Raw genomic sequence first — 17607 nt, 5'->3', positions numbered from 1 at the left:
TAATAAAGCGAATGGATTCTGTTTATTTTCCACGCTCCCTCCAAATGTCTCTTTCAGGGAGTATGTAATTTGGTGAACAGGTAAGCAATTCTGTGAGCAGGTCGGATTACTTTAATGCAGCAACAAATGCATGTGTACAACTATACACTGTAATTATGAATGTGGATTCCACAGTTAAAATACACTAACCACACTAATAATATATTAATGTTATCTTCATTATATAACAATGTCTATATCAAAAATATAGCACAAACACACTTTAAGCAAGCTCTAGTATTATATGTAAGCAGATGTCACTTGTTTTATATTTTTCAACTAATCTATTGTCATTCAGTAATTAATTGTGTCTATCACATTTTGTCTTCTGTATTTATTGCTTTACTTATCATGGCAGTTTGAGATGTGCAGTTAACTGATGTCACAGAATGCACAGCCACAGTCAAGCTTTTATTAGATGCTTCAATCTGTTGTTGAGTACATGGTTAGCAATGTTTTTGACAGCCAGCATGGTCTCCTCACAAGTTGGCTTGATCTGAGACTCAGGCAGCAGGAATCCATAACGACCTTCGTCACTCAGCTCGAAGGTGTAGGAGTACTTCACACCCAGGTCATAAGCCCAGTCGCCAGAGCCACCAGCAGCAGGGTCTGCAATGAGTCACAAAATGTATCAGCAAAACATGTGATTCTGGTTATAATCTGTAATCCAAAAGCCCCACCAAAAAAAAAAAAAAAAAAAAAAAAACACCTTCATTGCAATATACTTAGAGGATTACATTGTTATCTTAGCAACAACTAGACTCTATTGGAATCAACTGTGAGCCACAATTTGCGAGTTGCTGCCTATGTAGAGAATTTGATATCAGTCCATTGTAGTTAGATCACTGAAGACTGATGTTTAAGGAAGTAGGAATCTCACTGCATGTAGGTTTTGGACCAGAGCTTTTCTTGGACTCTTTACGCTCACAGATGGTCACAGCGCCAGGGCCGCTAGTGTGTCTGGTTCCACACAGGGAATGCAGAGCTGCAATAGCTCCCTGAGACACACTCAGCAACCAATAAAGTCAAGACAAGTTAAGTCTGAAAAAGTACCAGCTGTGATGAGCAGCCAGATCATATTTGTAGGAATAGGGGAAAAGGAGCAGCTGGGAATATGAGTGGATAGTCAGGTAGGACTTGATGATGGACTTGTTGGAGCAGATTAAGTTGGCCAAATTCTTGGACTCAATCTCAGATTCTACGCTGCTTCCACAGTAGGTTTCACTGCAAGGGTTGTTTGTAGCTCCAGTTGCTGGGAAGTAAACGGCAAACATCAAACATATTTCATGGAACAATGTAATATGACATTATTTGTGAATGTCATGAAGGACCACTTCCCAAGATTCCTTGCTGTTTAAGCTGTTTAAGCTATTTAAGCAATGTGCAGTGGACAAATTAATTTCCAAAATACTAATGATTTTATTAGCTTTAATAGGAAGCAAGTACTCACTGCACCATCCAGCATCAAAGTTTCTGTTGGGGTCAGTACCAATACAGCTGTTAACACTGTTCCTGGACTGGGTCTTTCTCCACATCCTGTCCTGTGGGATCAAAACAAGATCTTTCAGATCATAACTGTTCACTCTTAATAATATATATATATATATATATATATATATATATATATATATATATATATATATATATATATATATATATATATATATATATATATATATATATATATATGTAGATTATTTATCTGTGTTTGTGTATAATGACATTTCACACTATCTACTAAATGTATGCACAGTTAGGAAAGCAGTTTTATATTATAACTTCACAGATAATACAAAAATATTACTCTGAAATAAAAGTTTATAGGCCTATCAGTCTACACAATTAAGAAATAGGCTGTGCTTCGTTAAGAGTCATCTGAATGGTGTAGATGCTAATGAGATTGTCAAGACTGTACACTATTATAAAAAGTGTTTTAGTTATAACGTCCCTTTAAGACAAGTCATTTTACTTTGCAGTCATCTTTGAAACACCACTCTGTCATGCAAGTGCTGCTCCTATCTCTTTGAAGAGTTATAGTTCTCCAAAACTGCAGCCAACTTATGATTCAATTTCAGATCTGAAATCACCAATGGAATCAGACAACATTAGCATTAAAAAAAGCGTATTTTTAGGCTACACCAACCAGTACACAAGCACAGTCCCGCTATCGGACTGTTTCTACTGTATAGCAACCGAGACTTCTAGCGGCAGCTGCAGTGATGCAATGACTTTACCGATGAGTATTGCATTTCTTCCCATTCAAAACTATATAAGTGACACGTATTAGGTATTCAATACGGTGCTTCTCAAATGGAAGGCTGCATCTAATGAAGGCTGCATATCTCGGCTGGCATGTCATAAAATGTTGCAGAAGGCCATCTCAATAGGAAGGATCCTTGAAAGGCAGCCTTCGGCCCTGTCCCAAATAAATCCCTAAACCCTCGCTGGCTTCCTCTGAGTCCACTTGTGTGTCCTAATGCCACTTTGACTGTCAGGTAGAAGTCTGCTATGAAGCTCGACTTACTGGGTGCTTAACAAAAGTGAGCATTGAGGGTTCATAGGGGCACAAAGGGGCACTTTTGAAAGCTAAAATGATGAATGGGACACCCTGCGGTCTCGTGGACTTAACTGACACATAATTAGTTAATTGCAACATTTTATCTCACAATTCTGACTTTTTAATTGCAATTGCAAGTTGCGACTGGATCCAATTGTGAGTTTAAATCGTACAATTCCAAGAATAATAAAAAAAAAAATCTGAATTGAGAGATAAAAATTTGTGGGTTTTTTACGTTTTATTCAGTGGTGGAAACAGGCTTCCACAGATACTGAGTTAGTCTGAATTTATTATGAAATCTAAAACAAAAATAATGGTCTCAGACATGAAAACAGATATTATCTTTTGTTACTGTGACACAACGACCAGTTACAGCAGTGCAAAAAAAAAAAAAAAAAGAACATTTAAGCATAAGCCATATTTCCAACACTATCTCACAACCAAGTCGTACATATTTTATAATACGGCTAATTCATAAGAATCCATACGATCAAACTCGTATGATTATGTACTATATTTCTAGACACCAGTGACTGGTGGGTTTAGGGTTGTGATTAGTTTAAGGTCATTCAGACAAATGCATACGAATTGTGCAACTCATGAAATATGTGCAATTTAGCCTGTCAGGTCATACAAATTCATATGAATTAGCTACCTCCTATATATAGGAATTGCCATGAGATCCACCTGGTTATTTCATGACATTAATTTTGAATCATAAGATACAAGTGCGATGGAAAATCTAATGAATCCTGTGTGTATAATCAAATACTTAACTTCCGTGCCACTTTGCTGTAAAATGGTAAAGACCATGTCAAGCTGGGCTGCAGGAACGTGAATGTCAACAGTCAAGCCAATGGTCACAAGGTCAGGACTACCAGGCTTCCAGAAGTCCACCTGCAGAACGTGCAACTTGTACAGTTTGACTTTATAGGATAAACAAGGGACTCATGGAGAGCTATCAAAAAAAAAAAAAAAAAAAAAAACAACAACAACAACAACAACATGCTGTGGATCATCCAGTTAACAACACAGTATTAAGAATCAAGCATATTTAGAGTTTCCCTGATGATTGTCACATCTTCCTCGGATCCTAGTGTTAGACAGAGGCCCTTATCTCTAGAGAAGCACAGAGGGATATATACATATCATCTTAGATAGTATCTCCACATACTGTAATCTTTCTGGTTAAAGTGAAATATTTGGTCACACTTTATTTTAGGGTCCAATTCTCACTATTAACTAACCATTAACTATGACTTTTGCCTCAGTTAACTCCTTATTTACTGCTTATTAATAGTTTATAAGGTAGTTGTTAAGTTTAGGCTATTGGGTAGGATTATGGATGTCATGCATTATATGTACTTTATAAGCACTAATAAACAGCCAATATGTTAATAATAGACATGCTAATAAGCAACTAGTTATTGGTGTGAATTGGACCCTATACTAAAGTGTTACCAAATATTTTTAAGAAGTTACCCCACAAATTTGATCAGCTCACATAGAGCAACAGCCACCAATCCCAAAAGCATAAGGACCCTCATTTTGCCTGTATGTTCATACTTCTGATACTGATATTGATCTCTTTTTATAATTCCAGACCTTCAAGGGCCGCCCAGGCCTGACCTTCTCCAGAATGCCTTCATTATGCATCATGTATAATTCATTTGTTGTACACTCTTTTCTAGATATTTTAGCTATGATTTGAGGTGACAACAGCTTCAAATACAAATATTTTCACTAGTTCACACTTACATATAATTAGCTGAGGTATGGTATGCATATTTGGCGTGCTGTCCGGGGAAGGGCTCCGAGCTCGGGAATGGCCCGAACCTAGAGTACCCCCCCTTCCCCGTCTATTTATAAAGTGAACTTGAAGTGAGGAGATGGGGTGGAGGAGGGATGCTGATAAACCGTCAATGGATAGAGGTAAGTCAGCGATATTTATACTATGGGATTGATTACTTGATTATGGTCCACCTGTGCTGATTAGGCTAAGTATCTGACGCGCTCCTCCCGAATCTTATTAGTAAATTACATTTCACTAGTTCACGCTTACATATAATTAGCTGAGGAATGGTATGCATATTTGGCGTGCTGTCCGGGGAAGGGCTCCGAGCTCGGGAATGGCCCGAACCTAGAGTACCCCCAAAAAGGCAAATGTACAAGAGGACGGCTGATTTGGTTTCTGAGAAGTCATCTCTTGGCAGGCTGGAAGGGCCTACATACTCCGGAGGGAGCGACTTGGGCGTTGGGAGAGTAGGCCCTACTGGCTGCAGCTAGTGAACTACGTGGTTGTTGGCGCCCGGTCGGTAGGGCTCGAGCCGATGCTCAACTGGAGCTTTTTGGCATTGGAATGGTGAGCCCTACCAGCCGATGAGGAGCAGCAGCGTGGTTGTGGTGCCCGACCGGGAGGACCCGAGTTGCCTAGACCAGAATAGGTCACGGTGTCGGCGTACGGGCCCTACTGGCTGATAGCCCCTGCTATTCAGTGGGTGAAGGGCCTAACGCTGACCGAGAGGGCCCATGAAGCCTCCGACAGGAGATTGAGACTCAGGAGGACAGACGTCTGGGTCCTCTCGGTTTGGCAGATAAAAAGCTTTGGGCTGGCCGACATGGAGGACTCTGGTGACATCCGAAGGGAGATCCCGACTCACGGCATCGGATGGACTCACTTGCGGCTGGCAAGCATAGGCCAGACCGGGAGAACTCTCGACAGACGTATGAAGGGAGCACACGCATAAGACGGGTAAGCATTGGCAGACGGGGAGAGTTCGAAAGGAAAACCCAACTGGGAGGACTCTTGCGGCATCCGATGGGTCCTCAAACTCAGAACATCGAATGGGTAAGCCTCGCCAGGCGGGGTTAAAAGATGTGAGAGTAGCTGAGGGTAGCTGAGAGTTTATTTTAATTTAAATTTTTTATTTCGTGCAGGATTTTGGCGAGAGGACGAGACTCGTAGCGTCGGATGGTTAAGCCTCGCCTACTGTCAAATGGAAAGGTAAGTTGCGTGGCCGAGAGACTGTTTCCGACGTCCGAAGGGAGCACACACATCGAACGGGTAAGCCTCGCCGACTGTAGAGTGGAAACGTAAAGCAAGTCTGTCCAGGAGGCTCTCGCCAGCGTCCGAAGGGAGCACACGCATCGAACGGGTAAGCCTCGCTGACCATAGAAGATGAAAAGGTAAGGTTGTCGAACTGGGAGGCTCTCACCGGCATCCGAAGGGATCACACGCATCGAACGGGTAAGCCTCTCCGGATGTGGGACAGAAAAGGTAACGATAGGTGGCCAGGAGGCTCTTGCCAGCGTCCAGCGGGGACTTCCTGTTCCCCAAAAACTGGGTGAGCCTCGCAGGCCGTAGGATGGAAAAAGTAAGTTTATGTTGTCGTTAGGCTGTCGTCAGCGTTTTATGGGAGTTTGCTACTCCCGGCAAGAGACGGGTAAGCCTTGGCGACCGTAGGAAGGAGGGAGGGTACTTGCGGCATCAAACAGCTTGCTTGTAGGTTTGTAACCTAAACCACGTGGTAAGGTCGAAGTTGGCTGGCCAGGAGGCTCTCGCCAGCGTCCGATGGGAGCCTCGCTGGCCAAGGATGGAAAAGGTCAGGTTGTCTAGCCGGGAGGCTCGGACCGACGTCCGATAGGAGCTTATCTCCAGGAATCGAATGGGTAAACCTCTCTGGCTGAAGGACGGAAAAGGTTGTCCAGCTGGGAGGCTCTTACCTTCGTTCGACAGGAGCTTAGCTCCCGGATCGAACGGTTAAGCCTCGCTGGCCAAAGGACGGAAAAGGTAAGGTTGTCTAGCTGGGAAGCTCTCACCTACATTCAATGGAAGCCCGGAATCCATGCATTGGATGGGTAAACCTCTCTGTATGTAAGACAAAATGGCAAAGCAGGTAGCCGGGGGCTTTCACCTACGTCCGAAGGGAGTGTGAGCTCCTGGCAATGAACGGGTAAACCTTATTGGCCGCAGAATGGAAAAGGTGAGGTTGTCTGGCCGGGAGGCTCTCGTCAGCATCCGATGGGAGCTTGAGCTCTTGGCATCGAAGAGAGAAGCCTTGCTGGCCATAGGATTGAAAAAGGTAAGGTTATCTGGCCGGGAGGCTATGGCCGGCATCCGGTGACTTTTTATTTTTTATTTTTTATTATTATTTTTTATTAAATTTGCGACACCAGATGGGTAGTCTCTCCAGCCATTGGAGGGAAAATTAAGATTGTTTTATCTGCTAAGCACCTGTTAGTGTTCGGCATAAGTGTAACTTGCGGTATTGGATGGGTACATCTTGCCATCGGAGGGAAAATTAGTTTTATCTGCAATGTACTCGTTGGTGTTCGATAGGTAAGTGTCGCTGACTGAATTTTTTTTTTTGGGGGGTTTGGGGTTACTGTCAACTCGCTTGTCATGTGAATTTTTATATATATATATATATATATATATATATATATATATATATATATATATATATATATATATATATATATGATAGTAGATTCCATTTAAAGTCCAATGATTTAACCCTAATATGGATGTAAACTATTGCCTTGAATATAAGGTATTCAAAAACCGGTAAGTGCATATATTTGGAGTGAGTTCGGTTGAAATGATGCCTTGGTCGTACGCACTCCGGACCACATGCCTCATGATGGGACCGACGCGCCACCCCTGAAACCCGAATGAGATGCGTTCTAATGTAACTGTGGCATTAAACTCCATTAGTGAGAGCTCCTTTAAAAAAATGGCACATATCGGATTACCTGTTAAAGTACGATGGAATACCTTATATCTGCAAACGATGTATGTCTATTTGTGGATGGAGACTTCTTTGCCACCTACAGGCTCACATCATCCTTTGGGAGCACGGGCGAGCGTGAAATGCAGTGCTGAGATGGGATAACGGAGCGGTTTGATAGCCGAATTATGATAGGCCGCCTAATGATTATTATAAAAAACGTTGGTTGGAGAATGGGCCTAATATCGTCTTGGCTATTGTTGATACATGATGCTATCACCACAACCTCGGATGCATGGCATGCCTTTAAGCGGAGGTGATGTGTGTGTTTTTTTTTATATATATAAAAAGTGGTTAAAAGTGGCATCATCATCCGAAGGAACGTTTGTATCTGTAGTCCAAATCTATGCGCAATCCACACTCCAGATCAGCGGGTGGCGGTAAAGCACCTTTACACTGGTTTGCCAAAATCGCCATAAAACACTAGTATAAGAAGACGGAAACTGCATGATGACGTCGTTTAACAAACTTAAGCCGCGAACCTGCTTTTAGATGCAACGCTTTGGATGCCAACTGCCGTAAAAATCCAATGAAGGAAAAGAAGAACCTGTTTTTAGCGTCTTCGCCTGGAAATGTATTGGTTAACGTTGCGCGGTCTGCACCGCTAGAGGAAGCGACCTCAAACTGCCATTTTGCCGGTACGCCGTGGTGAAACGCTGAGCCGCGGTGAGAACTGTTCAGCCCAGGCTGGTTGGATTCTTTCTGCCGCAATCCAGCGCTCGACGAGAGCTCGGTCTCGGGCGGCGCGATCATTGTATCGAGCGAGGCGAGTTCGGAGCTTGCACGGTCTATTGGCCACGATGTGTGGCTTGGCGAGGAGAGCAGCTGTCGCAATGACGCTTAATGCTGCTCAACGGCCGTGTTTGGCTGGGTAGAAATGATCTTGGGTCCGGCAAAAGCAGCAGGTCTTATAAATCCCCTGCTTAGCACTCTTCGTTGGTACGAAAATTGGGTCTGTGATAAGGTGACTGATGAAGCGAACCAGCATGCTGATAAACCGTCAATGGATAAAGGTAAGTCAGCAGTATTTATACTATGGGATTGATTACTTGATTATGGTCCACCTGTGTTGATTAGGCTAAGTATCTGAAGCGCTCCTCCCGAATCTTATTAGTAAATTACATTTAATCATTAAAATGTTAAAAGACTGATGCTTAAATGTTAACAAAGAAAAGACTTAACAGCCATCATTAAAAATAAGGCTTTTATTTAAGTAGTCCTATACACATACACTGAATATTCAAACAGCAGTAGATAAAAAAAAAGGAATGAACATACAAGAGAGAAAAATAAATTAATGCATTTTTTTAAGGTTACATATATATATATATGTTGATGGCTGATTAAAAATGTCTTGTAGTATCATCTAAAATCCCAAAACTGACAAGTACAGAATTTCAGCTTTGTACCAACAAAGCCATAAACAATGGGGTTTACACAACTGTTTAAATAGGAGATGCAGATGGTAACTGGTATGGCTGTGTCAATAACATCCAGTGTTTGGCAGTTTTCCACTACGCCGAGCATGGCCAGCAGATGAATGAAGTGGAAAGCTTGGTGAGGAGCCCAGCAAACAAAGAAAGCTAGCACAGTAGCGGCTATCAGACGCAGAGTTTCATCTTCCTGAGAGCGAACGCTTTTCCTCAACAGACCCTTGGAAACCAGAAGTGCCCGACCGATCAGGCAATAGCAGGTGATGATGACGAGGAAAGGCACAAGGAAACCTAGCACACTTTTTAGCACGCTAAGGGTAACAAGAAGGTTAATCTGCTCACCGTGGTGCAACATAGCGCACAATGTAGAGTTCCCAATGTCGTACACATCCCGGCTTACCCTTACGAAAATTAACCATGGTTTTACTACGAATAAAACCAAAAAACCATGGTTACTGTAGTAAAACCATGGAAACCACAAATTAACCATGGTTTTGCTATATTAACCATAGTTTTACCATGGTATTTGTAGTTAATCTGTGGTTTTACAAATGGCAGTCAATACGCCAAAAAACCATGGGTTACTACAGTTTTACTATAATAAAACCATGGCTATTTTTCGTAAGGGTAGCGCTGTAGGAGCACTGAGGAGCAAGGCAAATAGCCATATAAGTACACATGTGAGGTTAGCATAGAAAAGCGTGCGCTGGCATCTGGAACTCAACGGATGTACGATCGCAAGATATCGGTCAATACTAAGAGCGGTGAGGAAGAATATGCTAGTGTAGAGGTTGAAGATGACCAATCCTGCACTTGCCTTGCACAGAAAGGTGCCAAATGGCCAATGGTAACTCATAGCTGTGAAACTGGCCCACAAAGGTAGTGTGATAAGGAAGGTGAGGTCTGATATAGCTAGATTCAGCACAAACACGTTTGGTACTGACTTCAGCTTCATGTAGCGGTAGATGACAGCCACCACCATGCTATTGCCAATGATACCGATTACGAAATTGCATACGTAGGCAACAGGGATGAAGGTGAAGATGAAGCTGTGTCTTCCAGACATGTTGCACTTCACATGGAGGTCCTCACTCAGTCCTTATGTTTTGTTCTCCATTTTTGGACCCCAGTTGTGGTGATTATTTGACTACAAATGGGTTCCGCTATCCACAGGGTGTGTCTGCACTAACCAACACCAGCTTTGGGGGAAAAGGCCTCACTGACACCTATAAAAGAGAACAACAAAAATGTTAGCCACAGTCCAGAGGAAGAGGCATCATTACCACAGGCTGTGATTTATGAGCACGAAAGAGCTCCTGCTATTTCTCTCTCATTAAGGCCTACAGATTAAAACGGTCCTCACTGATCATGCTTCTTCTGCTAAATAAGATGCCATTAAAAACAGATTCTTGATGACTCAGCCTTTTGAAATTACACTCATCTGTCCACCTGGGACCCCTTGAAAATACTCTCTGAAATTGTACAGTGTTTCTCACGGTCATGGAAAACATTAAAATAAGTTCAGGGAATATGTCTGTCACACCACGGTCTGTCCAGCAGAGGGAAACCTTGAGCACAAGACCTTCCACAACTTCCTCGTGATTTCCTGTTAATGATTAGCTCAATGATATCACCTGTGCCTGGCTTGTTAGTGTTTGTGTGTGGGCATATATAAGGCCTGCATTTATTTGTATCTTTGCTCAGTCTTGAAGTTCTTTTGTTCAGACAGATCCTTTGGCCCTATGTTTTTTGATTTGCTGTCACAACCGGGGCTAGAACCCAGAATGTGTTGCAGGTAGCCCAATGCTCTAGCCACTACACCACAGAGCAGTGTAGACCCAAATTGCAGAGAACCACACAAGGCAGGATTGGAGAAAAACCAACTGTCTTTACTTAGTGACTTTCTTGAATAAACATGAAAGTTAAACTCTGAAGCATGGCTGAAGAAGGTACAGATCCACAAGGCAAAAAGGTTCAAAAAACAAAGTAAAGCCTCCAAATAAGCAGGTCAAAGTTCTGAGCTAAAAGTCTCTCAAAGAAATCAAAAAACATAGGGCCAAAGGATCTGTCTGAACAAAAGAACTTCAAGACTGAGCAAAGATACAAATAAATGCAGGCCTTATATATGCCCACACACAAACACTAACAAGCCAGGCACAGGTGATATCATTGAGCTAATCATTAACAGGAAATCACGAGGAAGTTGTGGAAGGTCTTGTGCTCAAGGTTTCCCTCTGCTGGACAGACCGTGGTGTGACAGGGCCCCCCCCTTTATGGCCGGCTCCAGACGGCCCTGGACGGTCAGGATGCAGGTGATGGAATGTTTTGATCAAGTCTGGGTCCAAGATGTGTCGTGCTGGCACCCAGGTACGCTCCTCAGGCCCATATCCCTCCCAGTCGACCAGGTAGTGAAAACCACGGCCACGGCGTCTTGAGTCTAACAGCCTCCTCACTGTATACGTGGGGCCACCTTCTATAATACGAGGGGGGGGAGGGACGGGACCTGGGGGAGACAAAGGAGAGGTTACTACAGGTTTCAGTTGAGAAACATGGAAGGTAGGTCTTACTCTCATCGATCTTGGTAGAGCAAGCTGGTATGTAACGGGATTGACCCTTCTAGTGATCTTGAATGGGCCAACAAATCTTGGGGCAAGTTTCTTGGACTCAACTCTTAAAGGCAAATCCTTAGCTGAGAGCCAGACCCTTTGTCCAATTCTGAAGTATGGGGTCACCCTTCTTCTCCTGTCAGCATACTTCTTGAAACGAGCTGAAGCACTTTTCAAGGCTAAGTGAGCCCTCTTCCATGTCTTCCTGCAACGTTCAACAAACTTTTTTGCACTAGGAACTCCAACCTCTATTTCTTGACTGAAGAACAATGGTGGCTCAAATCCAAATTGACACTTGAATGGAGAAAATCCAGTGGAGGAGCTGCGTAAGGTGTTGTGTGCCAGCTCTGCCCATACCAGGAACCGACTCCAAGAGGATGGCTGATGGGATGTGAAGCAGCGAAGATATTTCTCCAACTCCTGATTCACCCGTTCTGTTTGGCCATTTGACTGAGGGTGGAAACCTGAAGAGAGACTGACAGAAGAGCCAAATAGAGACCAGAATGCCTTCCAATAACGAGACATGAACTGGGGACCCCGATCCGTAACGATGTCCACAGGAATTCCATGGATCCTTACAACATTTTGCAGGACAATGTCAGCAGTTTCTTTAGCAGAAGGAAGTTTAGGTAACGGAATGAAATGTGCAGCTTTAGAGAAGCGGTCCACCACCACCTGTACAACAGTGTTACCTTCAGATACTGGCAAACCCGTGATAAAATCCATGGATACATGAGACCAGGGACGTTGTCTCCAAAGAGCTGAGGCCCAATCCAGGGCACGATCACACAACAGGGATATTATATATGCAATCTTAGCCTTCTCAGAAGCAAAGGAAGAGGGTTGGAGTTCAAAAATCAGAGAGACTTGAGTCAGGAAACCCTTACATGTACCAGGCTTCCCATCATAGCGCTGAGGGGCTGGGATCTTGGGTTCCTGGGAAATAGGTGCAGCTATTGGTGGAGGATCAGAGGCCGGTGCTGCTACAGGTTCTCGGGGCAAGCGGGCTTGTAGTTGTTGCAGAGATTCCCCAATCTGTTTAACAGCATCTGTCAGCCTCTGTAGCTGTGATGCATGTGTTCCAAGCAATACTCCCTGTTTGCTAAGGGCTCCATGAATCTGTTCAGCCTCTGCTGGGTCCATCATTTTGTGGCTCAGTCTTGCTGTCACAACCGGGGCTAGAACCCAGAATGTGTTGCAGGTAGCCCAATGCTCTAGCCACTACACCACAGAGCAGTGTAGACCCAAATTGCAGAGAACCACACAAGGCAGGATTGGAGAAAAACCAACTGTCTTTACTTAGTGACTTTCTTGAATAAACATGAAAGTTAAACTCTGAAGCATGGCTGAAGAAGGTACAGATCCACAAGGCAAAAAGGTTCAAAAAACAAAGTAAAGCCTCCAAATAAGCAGGTCAAAGTTCTGAGCTAAAAGTCTCTCAAAGAAATCAAAAAACATAGGGCCAAAGGATCTGTCTGAACAAAAGAACTTCAAGACTGAGCAAAGATACAAATAAATGCAGGCCTTATATATGCCCACACACAAACACTAACAAGCCAGGCACAGGTGATATCATTGAGCTAATCATTAACAGGAAATCACGAGGAAGTTGTGGAAGGTCTTGTGCTCAAGGTTTCCCTCTGCTGGACAGACCGTGGTGTGACAATGTCTATAATACTGTAACTTGTATGTTTAACAGAACTGTTCTTTGGCAGCGCATTGGCCAAGTAAGTTGTTGGCTGATCAAAAAATCCTTTGTAGTGCCTTTTCAGAATCCCAAATCAGAATTACATACGGAATCTCAGCTATGCCTTTTGCACATAAAATGTCTTAACCGTGGATGTTGAAACGTGTTTGGAGCATGTGGTGTTATGCAGACCAGAGATCCAATGGAGACTGGCATTCATCTTTGAACTAATGCTAGAGTAATTGCTAGATTGTCCAGAGCAACAGCCTAGTAGGTTTATGCAAAAGTTGCATCTATTTGTCTGACTGTTTCAATGAATTAAATTGTATATACATTTCTGGACGTTTTAAATCCGAATGGCAAATTCAGGAATTTAAATGGAATTCAAAATGCATTCTTAATTAAATTGTAATTTAAATTTTGAATGGCCCACAAATGAATTCAATGGATATACATGTAGTTATACTTAATAGATTTACTCTGATAATTATTTATTATTTATTACTTTTCTAAGCATGTAAAATGGATAACTATATTGTGTGGCGGAATACCATGGCAAGTGCTTGTAAGCACTTCGTCTTGGCGCAGTAACATTGTTGGGGTGGTGTTGGCGCAGTGGATAAGACACATGCCATTGGTGTGAGAGACCTGGGTTTGAATCCACTGTGAGACACCAATGTGTCCCTGAGCAAGACACTTAACCCCTAGTTGCTCCAGAGGCGTACGACCTCTGACATATATAGCAATTGTAAATCGCTTTGGATAAAAGCGTCAGCTAAAATGAATACATGTAAATGTAATATCTTCACTCGTGAAAAATCCTCTCACTGGCCCCTGCTCCCTCTAGTGAAGATATTACTGTGCCAAGACAAAGTGCTTACAAGCACTTGCCATGGTATTCCACCATACAATATAGTGATCCATTTTACACGCTTAGAAAAGTGCAACGTTTTGTTTTGTGTTACCGTCCTAGGTCGAGTTACACTATGCGAGTAACTGTATTTAAATAGGGAAAATGTGGAGGTATTTGGTAGCTTCTCTGCTTGGCCCATATTGAATGAATGGACTAAGCTAAGTGCTTTCAAAGTGTCACCGCGCGCCAAAGCGATTGAGTGCACGCATTGAGATGAGAGATGTATGTATCAACTCGTCTTAGTTAAGGGAAAAACATAGTTTAATATGAAAACACGGTGGAGTACCCCTTTAAGTTCAGAGGTATTCATTTACCATGTAGTGAAACATCTTGCTTTTTTGCATTTTCTCAAACGAGAATAGATTTTCCTTGACCACCACTCGGTATATTATGGGTCAATTCGGTTTAGATGCTAAAAAGCTATAGGTAACTAACTAACTAAATAAAAATGCACTGTTAAGTCAAATGTCTATTAAAAAAAAAAAAAAAAAAAAAATTATTTCTACTTAGTTATGCTTTGGTGACCAATTGGTTATGTGGATCATGCCACATATAAAAAAAACAAATAATTATAAACCAACAAAACAAACAATCACACAAAATAAATAAATAATTAAATAAATAATTACAAATACATAAAATTGTGCTTTTGTGTTAAGCCTGTTCTAGCTATAAAGAGAAAATGCTGCTATTTAAAATTGATAGCATATTAGGAAATATATTTCAAGAATGAGTTTTGAAGCTTGTCCTCTCGACTAAAGGGAGCATGGAGGCTCTGAAAGTCACATTGAGACCTTGCAATGTGTCTTTTTCTTGAGACATTTGTGCATACATATGGAAATCCACCTCAAAATTGTTATCAGTATTCACAAACAAATGTAAATGTCATGGAAAATTCATGGAAATTCATTGCTCAAAGTGAGGGTGCCCTGTTATCAAAGTGTGTGTGTGTGTTACACATAAGCAGATGGATGGAAACTGTTACCTGTAAGTGTTAGGTACAGCAGAACTTGTGCTCATGAAGGTGGCATGGCAGTAAACTTGCTTTTCTAACTACACCATTAATTGATATAAAAGATCGAGAGAGAGAGAGAGAGAGAGAGAGAGAGAGAGAGAGAGAGAGCATTAGAGCATTGCAGAGTTGTTATGTCCCATAAACAATGTGCTGAAAGGAGCTCAGCAGGAGAATTTCTAATCAGCACACACCTAAATAAACAGGTCACCAGGGGTCTAGGCTGTTGAAAGTGCCTGTGAGGAAATCAAACTTGTTTGTGGATAAATAATGAGCTTGCTGCTACCAGTATAGAATGAAGAAAAATCGTCAATTTAGAACTTTGTTTAGTAATGTGTATAACTATAATAATTAAATGTATTCTGCATACTTAACTAGAAAATAACTTCATTTTACCACAAGGTGGCACACTACATGGTTTCAGCTGCAAATGCAAATCATGGTCCAAAAACTTAATTTATTAAATTGTATTTAGTAGTTTAATAATACATATTTAAAATGTAGTAATTCATACTTAAATTTCATATTTAAAAAAAATATATATAATTGTTAAACATTAAGAAACACTTGCAGCAGTTAAACAGACTTTCTTCAGTTCAATTTCTACATTCTAAATTAAAATGATAAAGTTCTGTACATTAAAATTAAAATGAACAATTCAGGAATTAAATTCACATTTAAGTTTTAATTTATTATGACTGGTGCCCAAAGCTTCAATGAACATACCTTTTTTTTTTTTTTTTTTTTTTTTTTTGCAAAATTATTTTATTTCATAAAATGTTTGAAATTACAGATATCTTGTTTCTCACCTTATTCCAAAATAAGGGATTGCACTGAAATGTAAAAGGCTTTATAAGTTCTGAAGGATGCACAACCCTGTCAGAAACATAATATAAAACTAAATTAAATTATATTGTTTAGGAAAAAAAAAATTGTAAATCCTAATATAGTAACATACAATTCCTCATTTACTTGCCTTACGTTTAAAGCAATTTAATTTATATGTCAAGTAAATGTGGGTTTCTTTGGTTTCACAGTCGAGACGTTTTTTTTTAAAGCATGCATTCTTCTGTAAAAGCAACATACAGTACACTACATATCAACTACAGATGTAGCGTTCATTGCGAGAGGAGCACCATGTTAGAGTGTCGAGGGTAACAGGATATATGAAATATCACCCCGGCATTTCTCCTCCTCAGGCCTGGTGCAGTAAAGCAGTTCCACACATGTCCCATTTGATTCAGTCATGCTTTCTTTATAAATGAGTGTAACAGTAGGCAGCTGTAAATTTGACAGAAGCTTAATGTGCAAGACTTGTGCATGTGTTCACAAGACTTGTGCATTTTATTAGAATTTTATTCTGAATTCACTTTGATAACATGAGATCACATTGAGATTAAACATGATGAGACACATTACTGAGAATGAGTTGAGCTCGCATGAATGACACCAGAACTCAGAACTTTTTTTGAGCCCAGTGTTTCATAGTAGTGTGCAATGCATATGCAATGCGTGCAGCATCGACAGGAAATTTGTTGAAATGAAGGAAATACAATTTTTTATCTGATTAAAACAGAAGAGCATGGGTTGAAAAAAGATGCATCACCATCTTGATGTTAAGACTTTCCAACTCGTAAATACCAACTGCTCAGGAGAACTTGAACACACCGTACACAATCAAAAGAGCACAAAATAGGTAAACAAAGCACCAAAGTAACTACACTTAAGCTAGATAATAACAACTACTAATCTTAATTGTTTCTCCCAGACGGCTATTACATGAAATTGAGAGCGAATGGAAACTTTAATTGAAGACTGTAAAAGGCAGAAAGGCACCTTTCTATTAGTGTGCCAAATGCTATATATATATATATATATATATATATATGTGTGTGTGTGTGTGTGTGTGTGTGTGTGTGTGTGTTTGTGTGTGTGTGTGTGTGTATGTATGTATGTATGTATGATGTCATGCTCTTAAAAACTTCCAATAAATAAATAAATGCTGAAAATCATGGATGTGTGGTACCATTTCTTCTTTTTATTTTGAGATTGATTTTGAGGTTGAATGTCATTTAATGGGATTTAACTATTTCCTTGCCACTTTGCCTAACAACACATCTAAAATGAACTCTGTTTGATCAGAAGTGTAGCGTGAGCACCACCATCTGACAGAGCATTAGATTGCCCACTAAGAGTGGTCTCTGATCTAGTTAAAGATTCACTCATACTGCTCTTCTCTCAGATCTGAGAGGTACCACATGGACATTTCATCAGCACAATGGTGGCCATTCAAAAAGTTTTCTCCTCTGATGACAGAGACGGTTTATATATTTCTGTTGAATGGGCTTTTAAAGCAAAACGCTGTTTGAATTAACAGCACATGGAATGACACAGACATCTATCAGACATTTTTTTTTAGCCGAGCACAAACGTAAGCCCAACACAGCAATTTACCTTCTGTTATCATGTTTAAGTTCTTATCAGATAGGTGCAAGCTGCTGCTATGGGAGATGTGGACAACAGATTTTAGCCGTAAGACTGCAGCTGATTAAAACTTTGGGTTCATCTGA

General features: G+C 41.2%; 2 pseudogenes; both read right to left on the bottom strand.

The window, feature by feature from the left end:
* Positions 1 to 442: 442 nt before the first annotated feature.
* Positions 443 to 4143, bottom strand: LOC113065901 (carboxypeptidase B-like; annotated as a pseudogene).
* A 4605-nt stretch (positions 4144 to 8748) lies between these two features.
* On the bottom strand, positions 8749 to 9936 carry LOC113065900 (type-1 angiotensin II receptor B-like; annotated as a pseudogene).
* Between the last annotated feature and the right edge of the window lie 7671 nt (positions 9937 to 17607).

This window comes from Carassius auratus, chromosome 49 (assembly GCF_003368295.1).
Source record: "Carassius auratus strain Wakin chromosome 49, ASM336829v1, whole genome shotgun sequence".
Lineage (NCBI taxonomy): Eukaryota > Metazoa > Chordata > Actinopteri > Cypriniformes > Cyprinidae > Carassius > Carassius auratus.
The sequence above is the reverse complement of the archived record's forward strand: the minus strand, read 5'-3'. Positions and strand labels throughout refer to the sequence as shown.